The 12,735-nt window shown below is 50.0% G+C and overlaps 1 protein-coding gene across 3 annotated transcripts in view; it reads right to left on the reverse strand.

Annotated features, from left to right (window-relative positions):
- The window catches only part of TMCO4 (transmembrane and coiled-coil domains 4), an 82,507-nt gene extending 73,911 nt beyond the window's left edge, over positions 1-8,596 (reverse strand). The window contains exons 1-2 of one of the 3 annotated variants that reach the window (XM_032863612.1): positions 8,450-8,594; positions 4,130-4,277 (exon numbers count right to left, since the gene is read on the reverse strand). The gene's annotated coding sequence lies outside the window, so the exon portion shown is untranslated. Of the gene's footprint in view, positions 1-4,129; positions 4,278-8,449 lie in introns of all 3 variants that reach the window. The other 2 variants (XM_032863614.1, XM_032863613.1) reach the window with 2 other exon arrangements.
- Positions 8,597-12,735: the final 4,139 nt, after the last annotated feature.

Genomic DNA, 12,735 nt, shown 5'->3' on the forward strand with positions numbered 1-12,735 from the left:
ATTGTGAATATGAATGTGGGCTCAGGACCAGACAGACCTGGGCATGAATCCAAACCCCTCTATTTGACAGATATGGAGCCTTGGGCAACTTGGCATTTCTTCACCTGACAATGGGGCTATGACAGTATCTGCCTGTAGGAGCTGGGCTGGCAGTAACTGACATAGCTGTGTGGGTTAGTATTTGTCAAGACTTAGAACAAAGCCTGGCATCAGACTCATGCCACATAAATGTTTGTTAAAGTAATAAATGCATTAAAAAAAATCAACAAACAGGCACCCGGGTGGCTCAGTTTGTTAAGCACCGACTCTTGGTTTCAGCTCAGGTCGTGATCTCAGGGTCGTGGGATCAAGCCCCGAGTTGGGCTCCATGCACGGCGGGGAGTCTGTTCGGGAGTCTCTCTCTCGCTCTCTCCCTCTGCCCCCTCCTTAATCATGCTTGCTCGTGTGCATGCACTCTCTCTCCCTCTCTCAGATAAATAATCTTTAAAAATATCAACAAACAAATCAATGACAAGCTCAACACAGTGCCTGGCACACGGCAGAGGTCCACATGATGGCAAGAGCTAACGTTACGTGCCTGTCGCTGGGGGCCAGGCCCTGGGGCTGCCGTGTTAATGAACCCAGTCTCAGCTAACTCTATGAGCCAGGCACTACCATAACGTCCAGTCTGCAAACAGAGGAGAAGTAGCTGCGCCCGAGTCACACAGCCAGGAAACGGACGGTGGATGGGAGCTCCAAGCCAGAGCCCTCGGCCACCCCCTCTGCTGAAACGCTCACCATACGACCAAAAGATTTTGAGTCTAATATCCACTAGGCCCTGGCTTTTGTCCATAAATTCAATCTCATCCAGCTGAGCAATAAAAACTTTTGTCCTCAAAATACAGCTTCTACAGAGGAATTATTTAGAAGTCAGCGCACAGTGAATATCTCCGAGTGAGTATCTCCGGGTTAGCTTTTCCGAGTAACCCTGAAGTAGTTAAAGGCAACAAACCAACGCTGTATAGTATGGAACCGTTTACGAAGCACTTCCCAACACAGTTAGTCCTCACAACTCTCACGTAAGGTCAAGTACGATGCGAGTCCTTACGATTCCCTCCTAGAGCTGAGAAATGAGCTCAGAGAGGCTAAGAGCCTTTCCCAAAGTTACACAGTAAGCAAGTGATGAAAGTCAAACCAGGTTTTTGGCTCTGAACCCTAGGCTCTTCCCTCTACATTTGCACAGGGATCCTCCATCCCTTGCTTCAGATGGAGAAACTGAGGCTCAGAGAAGTTAAGACCTTGGCCAATGTCACCCAGCAAGACTGGCCTCCACTGGTTGTTTCCGGAGCTCAAGTTACATACCTGTAGATTTTCCTGACTTGCAGGATCAGCCCAGACCATGGTGGTGGACAAAGGGGAGAGCAAAAAGTCACAAATGAAGGACAGCAGTCAGGGCAGCACCCAGTCCTGATGTTGGCAGGCTTAGCAATTTCTACATTTAATCCAATGCACACGCCATTTGGAGGCTGGAGTGATTGTGCCCACCGCCCAGAGGAGCCTCAGATGGTGTTTTACTGGGCTGGTACTGGGAGAGCCTCATTAGTTCCTAGTTCAAGAATAAGCAGACTCTTAATCAGAGAAGCACAAGCTGGCCTGGATCTATCCACAGGGTAGAGGGGATTTGTTCAGTGCACAGAAAGCTCAGATCAGGCCAAACTGATTCATTTGTTCAACAAAAAACACTTGATGTCCTCTCATCCATTCTCTACACAGCAGCTGGATTGGCCTTTTTGTCATAGACACTAGTCACGTCACTTGCCTGCTTAAGAACCTCTAAAGGCTTTCTCTCACCAGGACAAATGCTGATCCCCTAATGATGGCCTCTGCCCGCCCCAAACTCCGTCTCATGCCCCCAAACCCGGCTTGCTCATTATGCTATAGCCACACTGGTTGTCACTGCGCTTTCAAATACACAAGCTGGTCTATCCTCTAGGCCTTCGTCCCTGCTGTTTCCTCTGCCTGGGACACTCCTCTTCTGACCTTCACATCATTCTGCCTCAGCCTAAATGTCACCTCCTCTGAGAAGCCCTCCCTGACCTCCCAGGCTATAAAGTACTTCTACTCCTCTATCCCAACACTCTGCTCTATTTTCATAATACTTATTTTTATCTTAAATAATATATAGATAGATATAGATATATTTTAAAGACTTTATTTATTTGTCAGAGAGAGAGAGAGAGAGAGAGAGTGCATATGAGCACAAGTAGGGGGAGTGGCAGACAGAGAGAGAGGAAGGGAAGCAGGGTCCCCGCGGAGCAGGGAGCCTGACGTGGGACTTGATCCCAGGACCCTGGGATCATGACCTGAGCCGAAGGCAGACGCTTAACCGACTGTGCCACCCAGGAGCCCCTTAAATAATATGTATTTAAAGTATTTGTTTACCTGTGTATACCAATAGAATATAAGGCATATATTTTGAGGGTGGCCCCTCATTGTTTTGTTTCCTGCTACGCCCCTAGCTCTCTGAACAGGCCTTGGAATACCGCAGACATTTAGTAAGTGTGTGCTGGATGCATGAAGAAGGGAAAATGATATGTGATGCCCTGGTCTGGGTCTTAGGGCAGAGCAGGTGACAAAATGACAAATTCTCTGCCTGCCTTCTGCAGGGAGACAGGGGGCACTGGCGGGGGGGCTTGGTCAGTGAAGGTGTCCAACTCTTGATTTTGGCTCAGGTCAAGATCTCAGGGTCGTGAGATCGAACTCCACGTTGGGCTACGTGCTTAGTGGAGTCTGCTGGAGGTTCCCTGTCTCTCCCCCTCTGCCCCTACCCCCCGCTCACACTTTCTTTCTCTAAAATCAATAATTAAGCAAAATCTTAAAAAAAAAAGTGTGCAGCTATACATGAAAATAATCTAAGTACCTTGCCCAAGATTGCATAGCTAGTCAGTGGTGGAACCAAGATTCACACTCAGGTCCAACTGTAGGATCCATGCCCTTGATGACTGGGTCAAGAAGCGATAATCTGGGAAGAACAACTAGGGGGCTATGAAGTGTTGGGGCATGAGGGGGTGATGATGGTAGGCGATTGAAAGGTGCTGTCCCAGCAGAGGCCTGCAGGAAGCGAGGACAGCCCTGCGGGCGGATGGCCCAGGGTATTCCGAAGAAGAAACCGCACTGTGGTAGGGACAGCAGTGGGAGGTAGAGGTGGGGGTTGGGGGGAGAGCCCAGATGGAGGGACATGAACAGAGGCCTGTAGCCCAGAAATGGCTTCCAAGAGAAGGGGCCCCGGACAGGGGTGGGGTGGTAGGAAGCAGCACGTTCTGGGCACAGGGGACGGCATGTGTCAAGACCCAGAGGTAAAAGAGAGCAGATGCTTTTGAAGAACCCAAAAGAAGCTCAGTGCAGCCAGGCCTTGGAGGGTGGGTGGGCGCGGAGGGGCGGGAGGGAAGAAACGAGCGGGCAGGGGAGCTGCTGGGGGCCACACCATCTGGGACCACATCCTCCCAGCTCACGAGTCAGACTACCTCATGAAGGCAGCAGCCACGGGGATGCTGAGTACGGGTTTGTGTGACTTCTCGGGACTAATTTTGCAAGTGCCTGTGAGACTATAATTATTTTCCAACAGAAAGCTTTTTATTTTATTTTATTTTTTAGATTTTATTTATTTATTTGACAGACAGAGGTCACAAGTAGGCAGAGAAAGAGAGGAGGAAGCAGGCTCCCCGCTGAGCAGAGAGCTCGATGTGGGGCTCCATCCCAGGACCCTGGGATCATGACCTGAGCCAAAGGCAGAGGCTTAAACCCACTGAGCCACCCAGGCACCTCCAACAGAAAGCTTTTTAAAAAGCAGCAGGATGCCTCTACAGATTTTTAAAGACCTTTTCTTAAGTTCTAAGCAAATGAAAAATAAAAGTCCACTTCACCCCAGATGAACTGGTTCATTTAATAAATATGTACATGCACCCATAGGCACCAGGTGTCACCCCACGTGCCGCGGCACAGCAGAGACGAAGACAGACTGCAGTGCTCCAACCTGGAGGGATGTTCCAGCGAAGGAGACAGACGATACGCAAACTCGTAATGTTTAAGATGAGACAGTCTTAAATAATGGCGAGGATGTGAAGAACAAGAAACCTTAAAGAACACTCACCCGGATTTCAGGAAACAGTTGTGGGCCTCCCTTCTCTAAGTCTGAAAACAGGCTGTTCAGCTTCTTGAAGGTTCTTGGAGAAATATGCAAATTGCCCCGGGGGGAGCAAACCAGAAAAACCAGCCTGTGGGTCCATAGGGTGTGGGATCTGGAGGAGGAGAGACTGGTTAGTCCTGGGGTTCAGGGGAGCCTCAATGCTACTTATATTCTCCTCTGGGACTTGGCCCCAGCACGTTCCTCTTCCTGGGATGCTTCTCTCAGGAGGCTGGCAGTCACGGCCACTCACTGAGCACAGCCTGGGCCCCTGGCAGGGGTCTTCTCATTTAATATCCCCTTTCTAGCTCCTCATAACCTGAGATATGGTTATAGCGCCCGGCACAGGGTCTCTTTCCTATCTGTCACTGGTGCGCCAAAGCAGTTCCCTTGCCAGAGCAGATGCTCAGAAGACGTCTGTTAGAGGGGCAGCTGGGTGGCTCAGTTAAGCATCTGCCTTCAGCTCAGGTCATGATCCCAGGGTCCTGGGATCGAGCCCCGCATGGGGCTTCCTGCTCAGTGGGGAGGCTGCTTCTCCCTCCAAAGATGTCTGTTAAGGGAAAAGAGGAATGAACTAGCTTTTAGGCTTAAGCAAGAGCTAGATTTTCCCGCTAATTCTCTTCCCAAAGACACTCCTGTTCTTAAATCGAACATCAGATGAGGAAGGGAGATGGGGCAGGGACCAAGCACCTGGAAGTACCCAGGGTTCCCCAAAACTTCAAATAATCTGAGTTTCCTCCTAATGGCCATTTTCCATGCCAAAGAGCCAGAATATTATCTTCCGCCTTTAATCCTTTTGAAAGGAATTATCAGGGATAAGGCCCTGTTCCTGAATAGCCCCTTCCCGTGGGGCATGAGAATGTGCCCACACCATGCGTACAAACAAACTATGAGTCCAACCATGTTAAAAAGACACAGAGAAGGGGCGCCTGGGTGACTCAGTGGCTTAAGCCTCTGGCTTTGGCTCAGGTCATGGTCTCAGAGTCCTGGGATTGAGCCCCACATCGGGCTCTTTGCTCAGCGGGGAGCCTGCTTCCTACTCTCTCTCTCTGCCTGCCTCTCTGTCTACTTGTGATCTCTCTCTGTCAAATAAATAAATAAAATCTTAAAAAAAAAAAAAAGACACAGAGAAGACAAAACGGATGGAAGGATATTCTCCCAAATTCTCTACAAAGAGCGAGATACCAGAGACTTTTTGGGATTCTCCCTGTTTCCTGCCATCAGTATGTGTTGCTTCCGAACTCTGAAGAATGTTAGTATATGTGGAGACTGGCAGAGACTGTCTCTATCTTACAGCGGGAGGGTCTTGGATTCTGGATTGTGATTGTTTTTCTTTATTATGCTTTATGAATTTTTGGTAATGAGTATATCTTGATTTTAAGATCAGAAAAAAAAGTCATAATTTTAAATGATAACGTGGTGTGTGGGGGCCGGCTCATTCTGGCTGGGGAGAACTGATTCTGCCTGACTCCGGCAGCCTGAGAGGGACCACAGCCGAAGGAATGACACCACAAAAAGTGGGAGGTGCTACACAGGATGGGTTTTATTTTCCAGAGAGCTGGTTAACAGCACACCACTGGATATACAATATGATTCCAGGTAGGTTTTTATAAAATGTTTCACAGACCAAAAAGAGCACAAGCAAATCTATCCAAATGTTAATGACCACTGTCTCTTGGTGGCGGGGCTGTGGGACTAGATGTAATTGGGTTTTGTTCTTCCCATTTTTGTGTACTCTTTTTTTTTTTTTTTTTACAAGATTTTATTTATTTGAGAGAGAGAGAGAGTATGAGAGAGAGAGAGCGAGAAAGCAAGCAGAGCGGGGGTTGGGGGAGGGGAGGAAGGGGCAGGTAGGGAGAGGGAGAAGCAGACTCCCTGCTGAGTAGGGAGCCCCACATGGGGCTCGATCCCAGGACCCCGGGATCTTGACCTGAGCCGAAGGCAGATGCTTAACCAACTGAGTCACCCAGGAGACCCAATTTTCTGTATTTTTAATGTTTTCCATCCTGAGTGCACTGGTACTTTTATAATGAAAAAAAAATTTTTTTAAATTAAAAACAATTTTGCTCTTGATCCTCAGAAGAGGAGTGCTTTATCTCAGACAGCCTTGGTCCCGGGTGGCCCATTGGCCTGAGGTCACAGTTAAGTCCCAGTCCACTGACCAACAACCAGGTCTTGTAACCAACAGAATGGATGAAGCACAGCGTGATAGGCTGAGGCAAACCCCATGCTGGTGTGAAGGAGGAGACCCTGTTTCCGACCCCACGGATTGTTCGCCTGGATAGGCTGAGCCCCCAAACTCTCCCAGCTGACAGAGTGTGCTGGCAGCTGTGGGGCGCGGAGATCTGTCACCTGAACGGTCTACATTGGTCCTCAGGGGACTCTACCCCTTGCTCGGTCTGATTTGGGAACAGGGTCTGGTCCAAGGGGAACTGAGATTCTCAAGTATGTCTGAGAAGCTAAAGCAGTTTTCAGAGGGAGTGCTGGCTTCCCGCGGCGAGAAGAAGACCAGTGGTCAGGGCTCATGGTGACTCCTGGGGCCACCTAGAGTGCAGGGAGCTGGTCCAGCAGCACCCAGGGCCTAGGAGGTCAATGACGGATGGAGTAACTTCTGGACATCAAGGGTCTCCTGGGGATCTGTCCTGGTCCAGGTGCTGTGAAGACACCAAGGGACTCTGAGAAAGGTGTGCACTTGACTCAGAAGAAAGAGCACCCGCTGGCAGGGAGAGGACATACACACACTGAGAACCAGCAGGGCGAATGGTCACCCATGGCTGGACTGCAAAGGCCAGGCCCAGGATGGACGGGCATTACGCCGGTGTGGGCAGTGGCCTGATGGTCTATGATTATGAGCTTTATCTAGCCTGCGACATTACCTATGCCAGAAAATGCTGGCTGAGCTCTTATGGTCAGTAGTGAGGGTAGAGAGCCATTCCACACAGCTGTCCTCAGTTCCGCAAGCACCCACAGTAGGTGCCCCACTCAGATTTGCTGAGGAACGCCACATAGACCCAGCGGGATTTCTTCCCAGGGGGGTGGGTGGGGGGATAAAAAACCCCCGAGTCAGCGCCGCAGAGACAACAAATATGATCAGTATCGTCCTGAAACATCCTTTAAATCATCCTTAAAACTCCATGTCCTGAGCCTTTAGGAGATCACACGCAAGAATTAATTTCTTTTGTGTTTCTTATTTTTTTAAATGCAGATTTTCTTTATTTATTTGAGAGAGAGAGAGAGAGTGCACATGAGCAGTGGGGAGGGGCAGACAGAGAGGGAGATGCAGAGCCCCCGCTGAGCAGGGAGCCCAATGTAGGGCTCGATCCCATGACCCTGAGATCATGACCTGAGCCAAAGGCAGAGGCTTAACTGACTGAGCCACCCAGGTGCCCCTGAACTTCTTTTGTGTTTCTTACACGGCAGCCCATTATGGCCTTTTTAACCCCTTAGAGCAGTCAGTGGAGGCCAAGGTCAAATTTGACATGAATGTGTGTGAATGGGGCGGGTGGGGAGAGGTGTTCTTTTTCTTTTTTCTTCTTTTTCTGGTGAACTCGTTATAACAGAGGTCTTTCTTTCTTTCTCTTTTTAGAGAGGGGGATGGAAGGAGGGGAAGAAGGAGAGGGAGAATCAAGCGGACTCCATGCCCCATGCAGAGCCTGCTGGTGGGGCTCGATCTCACAACTGTGAGATCATGACCTGAGCTGAAATCAAGTCAGACACTTAGCTGACTGAGCCACCCAGGCACCCCTAGGGTTGAGTTTTTTTTGTTGTTGTTGTTGTTTAAAGATTTTATTTATCTGACAGAGATCACAAGTAGGCAGAGAGAGAGAGGAGGAAGCAGGCTCCCCACAGAGCAGAGAGCCTGATGTGGGGCTCAATCCCAGGACTCTGGGATCATGACCTGAGCCGAAGGCAGAGGCTTTAACTCACTGAGCCACCCAGGCACCCCTACAGTTGAGTTTTTAAGTGAGCTTGTGGTACAGTAACAGAAGAATCACTAGTGGGATAACAACAATATTATGAGAGGGCTGGGGACTAACTGTTCTAGAGCCAAAGAGAAAGAAAAGGACTTGGTTGAAGAAACCCTTCACAACAAATAGAGCTACAGCATTGTTCTTAGGCCAGAAGCTCTGAAGATGGTAGTTAAAAGTTCATACAAACACATACCGATACCCACGACACACAACCTTGAGATGGCTTCTAGAAGGGGGGATTCGAGGCAGTCCCCATTCATTCCCCCCACCTCGCCCCCCTCCAGCATTTTAGAAGAGAAACCCATTCATTCTATACCTCTCTCTGGAAGTTAAATTGGAAGCCACTGGTACAGGTAGCATTTCAGGAGGTCCCCATGGCAACAGTTCCGACACAGAAGAATCCAGAGGGTTTCAGACAAGCCCGCTACAGACCAGAAGAAGAGAAGGATGTTGGCATGGAGGGAAAGTTCCTATCCCATCTCACTTCAGCAGCCTGGAGGATGGGCAGGTAGTGGAGTGGGGAGACAGCGTGCCATTGGGATGGACACTCAGGTTGTATGATGTTCTGTCCACATCACGGTTGCTCCATGCCTCCCCCGCTAGCGCCCTGGTACAAGCCAACATCATCTCAGGTGGATCCCGGCAGGAGCCGCCCCACCAGTCTCCCGCTCTGTGTGTTCTCCCCGCTAGCTGTCCACCACGCTGCAGCCAGGAGCTCCATCTCCACCTGAAGTCAGATCATGTCCTTCTCTGCTCCAAACCTCTGCTAACTGCTTTCCAGAGTCACAGCTCTTCCAGCGGCGCCTGTGCCATATGCAACCTGGCCCCTGGTCTCTCCACCTTCCTCCCCTTCTCCCCTTTACTCGCTCGGCTCCACTGTACATCCTCCTTGCTGCTTCTGGGGCCCATCAGCTATGCTCTCACCTCAAGGCCTTTGCATGGTCTATTCCATCTGCCCGGAATGCTCTTCCCACCGACAACCACATGGCCGACTCCCTTCACCTCCTCTCTGTCTCTGTTCAAATCTCACAGCTCAGTGAGACCACCCTGCCCCTGCTTTCCATCCCAATCCCTTTTCCCTGGCTCCCCTGCTTGGTCCCCAGCAGGAATCTCTACTTACCGTACTGGATCATTCACTTGTTTACACCCATTGCTTATTGTCTGTCCCTTTCTGCCCTTATGCAAGCACAGCAGGCACTTACAGACATCTTCTGAATGAACGGTGGTTTCTACTTGGGAATAACTAAAACATAATGGGAGGCACATCTGCTGAGGAAGGAGGGGGGGCAGGGAATGGCAAAATGTGTGATGTTCACTTGATCTGTTGGTTTTCAAATCGCCCCACAGGGCCCAGGGCCTTACTCTGGTGGGCAAGAGGAGATACAGTGGGGACCCTTAATGCCTCACCTTCAAATTATAGCAGTAAATAATCCAGGGTATTATCCCTCCAAAAGAAATGAATATATATATTTATATATATAATATGAATATATATTATATACATATAAATATATGTATATATATACACATACATATGTGTATGTGTGTGTGTGTGTATATATAACTTATGAATGTATTTATTTATTTGAGAGAGAGCACATGCACGTAAATGTGTCAGTGGTGGGGGTGCAGGGGGAGAGGGAGAAGCACACTCCCTGCTGAGCTCGGAGCCCCACACAGGGCTCAATCCCAGGACCCCGAGATCATGACCTCAGCCGAAGGCAGATGCTTAACTGACTGAGCCACCCAGGTGCCTCTCAGCCTTACATTTAAAAAAAAATTATTTATTTATTTTATTTTATATTATTTTATTCTATTTTATTTTATTTATTTATTTGACAGACCGAGATCACAAGTAGGCAGAGAGGCAAGCGGTGGGGGGGGGGGGAAGCAGGCTCCCCGCCGAGCAGAGAACCTGATGCGGGCCTCGATCCTAGGACCCTGGGATCATGATCTGAGCCAAAGGCAGAGGCTTTAACCCACTGAACCACCCAGGCGCACCCCTCAGCCTTTCATTTTTAAAGAAGGACGATACAGTTTTATATAAAGTGAGGTTCCCATATTTGCTCAAATGGTACTCCCAAATGTAGATTTCATCCCTGAGCACCTCTCAGCAAACCCAGTCCAGTCCTGGAAGTCAGGAGGGGACAGTTGGGGTGGTAACAGTGGATAGGCAGAAATTACCCCCCTGAGATGAGTATGCAACTCCCTCCTGAATTAAACCTCCCACACTCCTGGGGATGTCTAGTGGCCTGGGGATGGGCTCAGATCAGAAGGATAAGGTGATGTTAACCTGGGGAAAGGGAGATACAGGAGGAACGGTGGTCTAGTGGAGCATGTGCAAAGGCCCCGAGGAGGGAGGAGGCAGCACGTTGCAAGCACAGAGGGCTATTGATGAAGTGGCCTGAGATGGGGCTGGAGGTATAGGCTAGACGGTGCAGGGCCTTATGGCCCATGTTAATGGTCTTGTTGTTTGCCCTAAAATGAACAGGAAACCACAGCAGAATTTTAAGCTGAGGGTGGTGCAACTGAATTGGCCCGAATGCCCAAGTGGAGGGAGGCTAAGTAGAAAGTGGACTGGGGTCCTCCCTTCGATCCCCTTCTGACCACTAGTGCACACTCAAGGCAGCAAGCCCCCCCTCCCATCTCATCTGCAGCCCCAGTTTAACATGTACAGCAGTGTTTACAACACACACAGGCCATAAAGGACCGGATGACATTTCTCAGGTCTCCCCTGTGAGGGCCCAGGTAGCTGGTCCTGCCTTTGCAGCCTAGAGCACCAGCCTGGAGCACCTGTGCAGGCTCAGGAGAAATTCTGTAGGCTTCAACCTTCATGAACTTTCCACACTAAGCTACGGCAACTGACTTGGCCAACCTACTCGGCGCCCATCCAATTGCTCCTGGGCCTTTGGCAGAAAAAGCAAAAAGGCTCCCAGAGCACCAGCCCCAGGGCCTTTGTGGTTTCAGCTACTTTCCTCCTCATGACAACCTTAGAGGCAGTATTTTACAAATGAGGAAACTGAGGCACAGGGTGGTCACGTGGCTTGATCAAGATGACTCAGGAGGCTACTAAGCCCCTAGGGACCTGAGCCCACATCTGTCCACTACCACACCCGCCACAGCAAGCGCTGTTAGAAGCTGAAATGCTGTGGGGCAAACAGTCCAGTTTCTGGACCTTGACAGGGAGTCTCAGCCTCCTTGCCTGGAACTCAGCCAACCACCCCCACCTCTGCCTTTTACATCTCTCTGTCAAGAGTGGTAACAGATTACCGACAGGGTCACTGGAGCCTCTAGATAAATATGCTCTAAGTAAATACACCCTCACTCACTCCTGATGCAGCAGGGCCTCGGCCAGAGGCCACATTTTAGACTGTCCTTTACCATTCAAGAAGCATTCTGACATGGTACCATCAAGGCCAGGCACTTTTACCACCCCTGTTGGATGATAATGAAACAGATGCCCACAGAGTTCCTTGGACCACCCTCTACCCACCTAGCTCCTCCCCACCAAATCCCTGTGGAGTCCAGAGAAAGCTCAGGCTGGCTAGGCATCTCGAACTAGGCCCACGAGATAGGAGGTTCAATTGATGAGAGGAGGTTCAATCTTTCTCTGCCCTTGTCACATACTTCACAGCTGGTAACATTCTAGGGGTCTGTCCTCTCTGTCCAACCCTTCCCACCCCTCCACCCCCCAAATGGACAACAGTGTTTTATTCCACTCTTCCTAGGGTAGTCCCCAAGGGCAACACTTCTCTTGTTCATGGCTGTATTTTCAGTGCCTAAACAGTGCACACACTGGGGCACACAGTAGGTGCTCAATATGTGTCTAATAAATGAATGGATGCCCCTAAAATGTAAAGGGGTTTCACATTTTCTGCAGTGAAATGAACATTGAGTCAGGGAAAAGAGAACTAACACGTTAACTCCTACTTTGTGTCAGGCAGTGGTCTCTAGGCCAAGACCCAGAGTCTAGGCCCGCTGTGCTCTTAACTCTGACTCTGGAGCAGAGCAGAGAAAGGACACGGTGAAAGCCTACTTTGTCTCTGTGCCAGGCACTGACTGGGTCAGGCTCTGGAGTCAGGTAACCCAGGTTCTTAAAATGTTCTCCTTCCTAGGGGTGCTGTCTTGGGGAATTCATCTCTCTGAGCCTGTTTACCTCTCTATATGGTCCCCCCAGAAGTTAGTAGCAGTTCCTCTTTCCTGCTACACCAACAGGTGGCAGGGTGAGAAGTATAGCCCATCTGTAATTGGGGGCCTGGGCTTTTTTCCAGCCCTCGCCTGGAATTCTCAGTCTGAATGTGTGCTATGAAATCATAGGGCTGTAAGGGCAAGGAGAGAGGGGGTGAGGGGATGCCGGAGGCCTTCCCACTAGTCCGTGGAGGGGACTCTGAGACAAGGAAAAGCCCAGTGACCCTGTGTAACCTTGGGCAAGTTCCTTCCTCTCCCTGGACCTCACTTATCACGGGAGGTACTGGGCAACCTTTAGCAGCTCAGAGCCCCGAGCTGGGAGGCAGAAGATGCCTGGGTGCACAGCCCGGCCTCAGTTTCCCCATCCGCCGCTCTGTGTAATTCCTAAAGGCGCTTTCGGCTCTAAAAGCAACC

The sequence above is a fragment of the Lontra canadensis genome, unplaced genomic scaffold, assembly GCF_010015895.1.
Source record: "Lontra canadensis isolate GAN:19392208 unplaced genomic scaffold, GSC_riverotter_1.0 scaffold25, whole genome shotgun sequence".
In the NCBI taxonomy this organism is placed as follows: Eukaryota; Metazoa; Chordata; class Mammalia; order Carnivora; family Mustelidae; genus Lontra; species Lontra canadensis.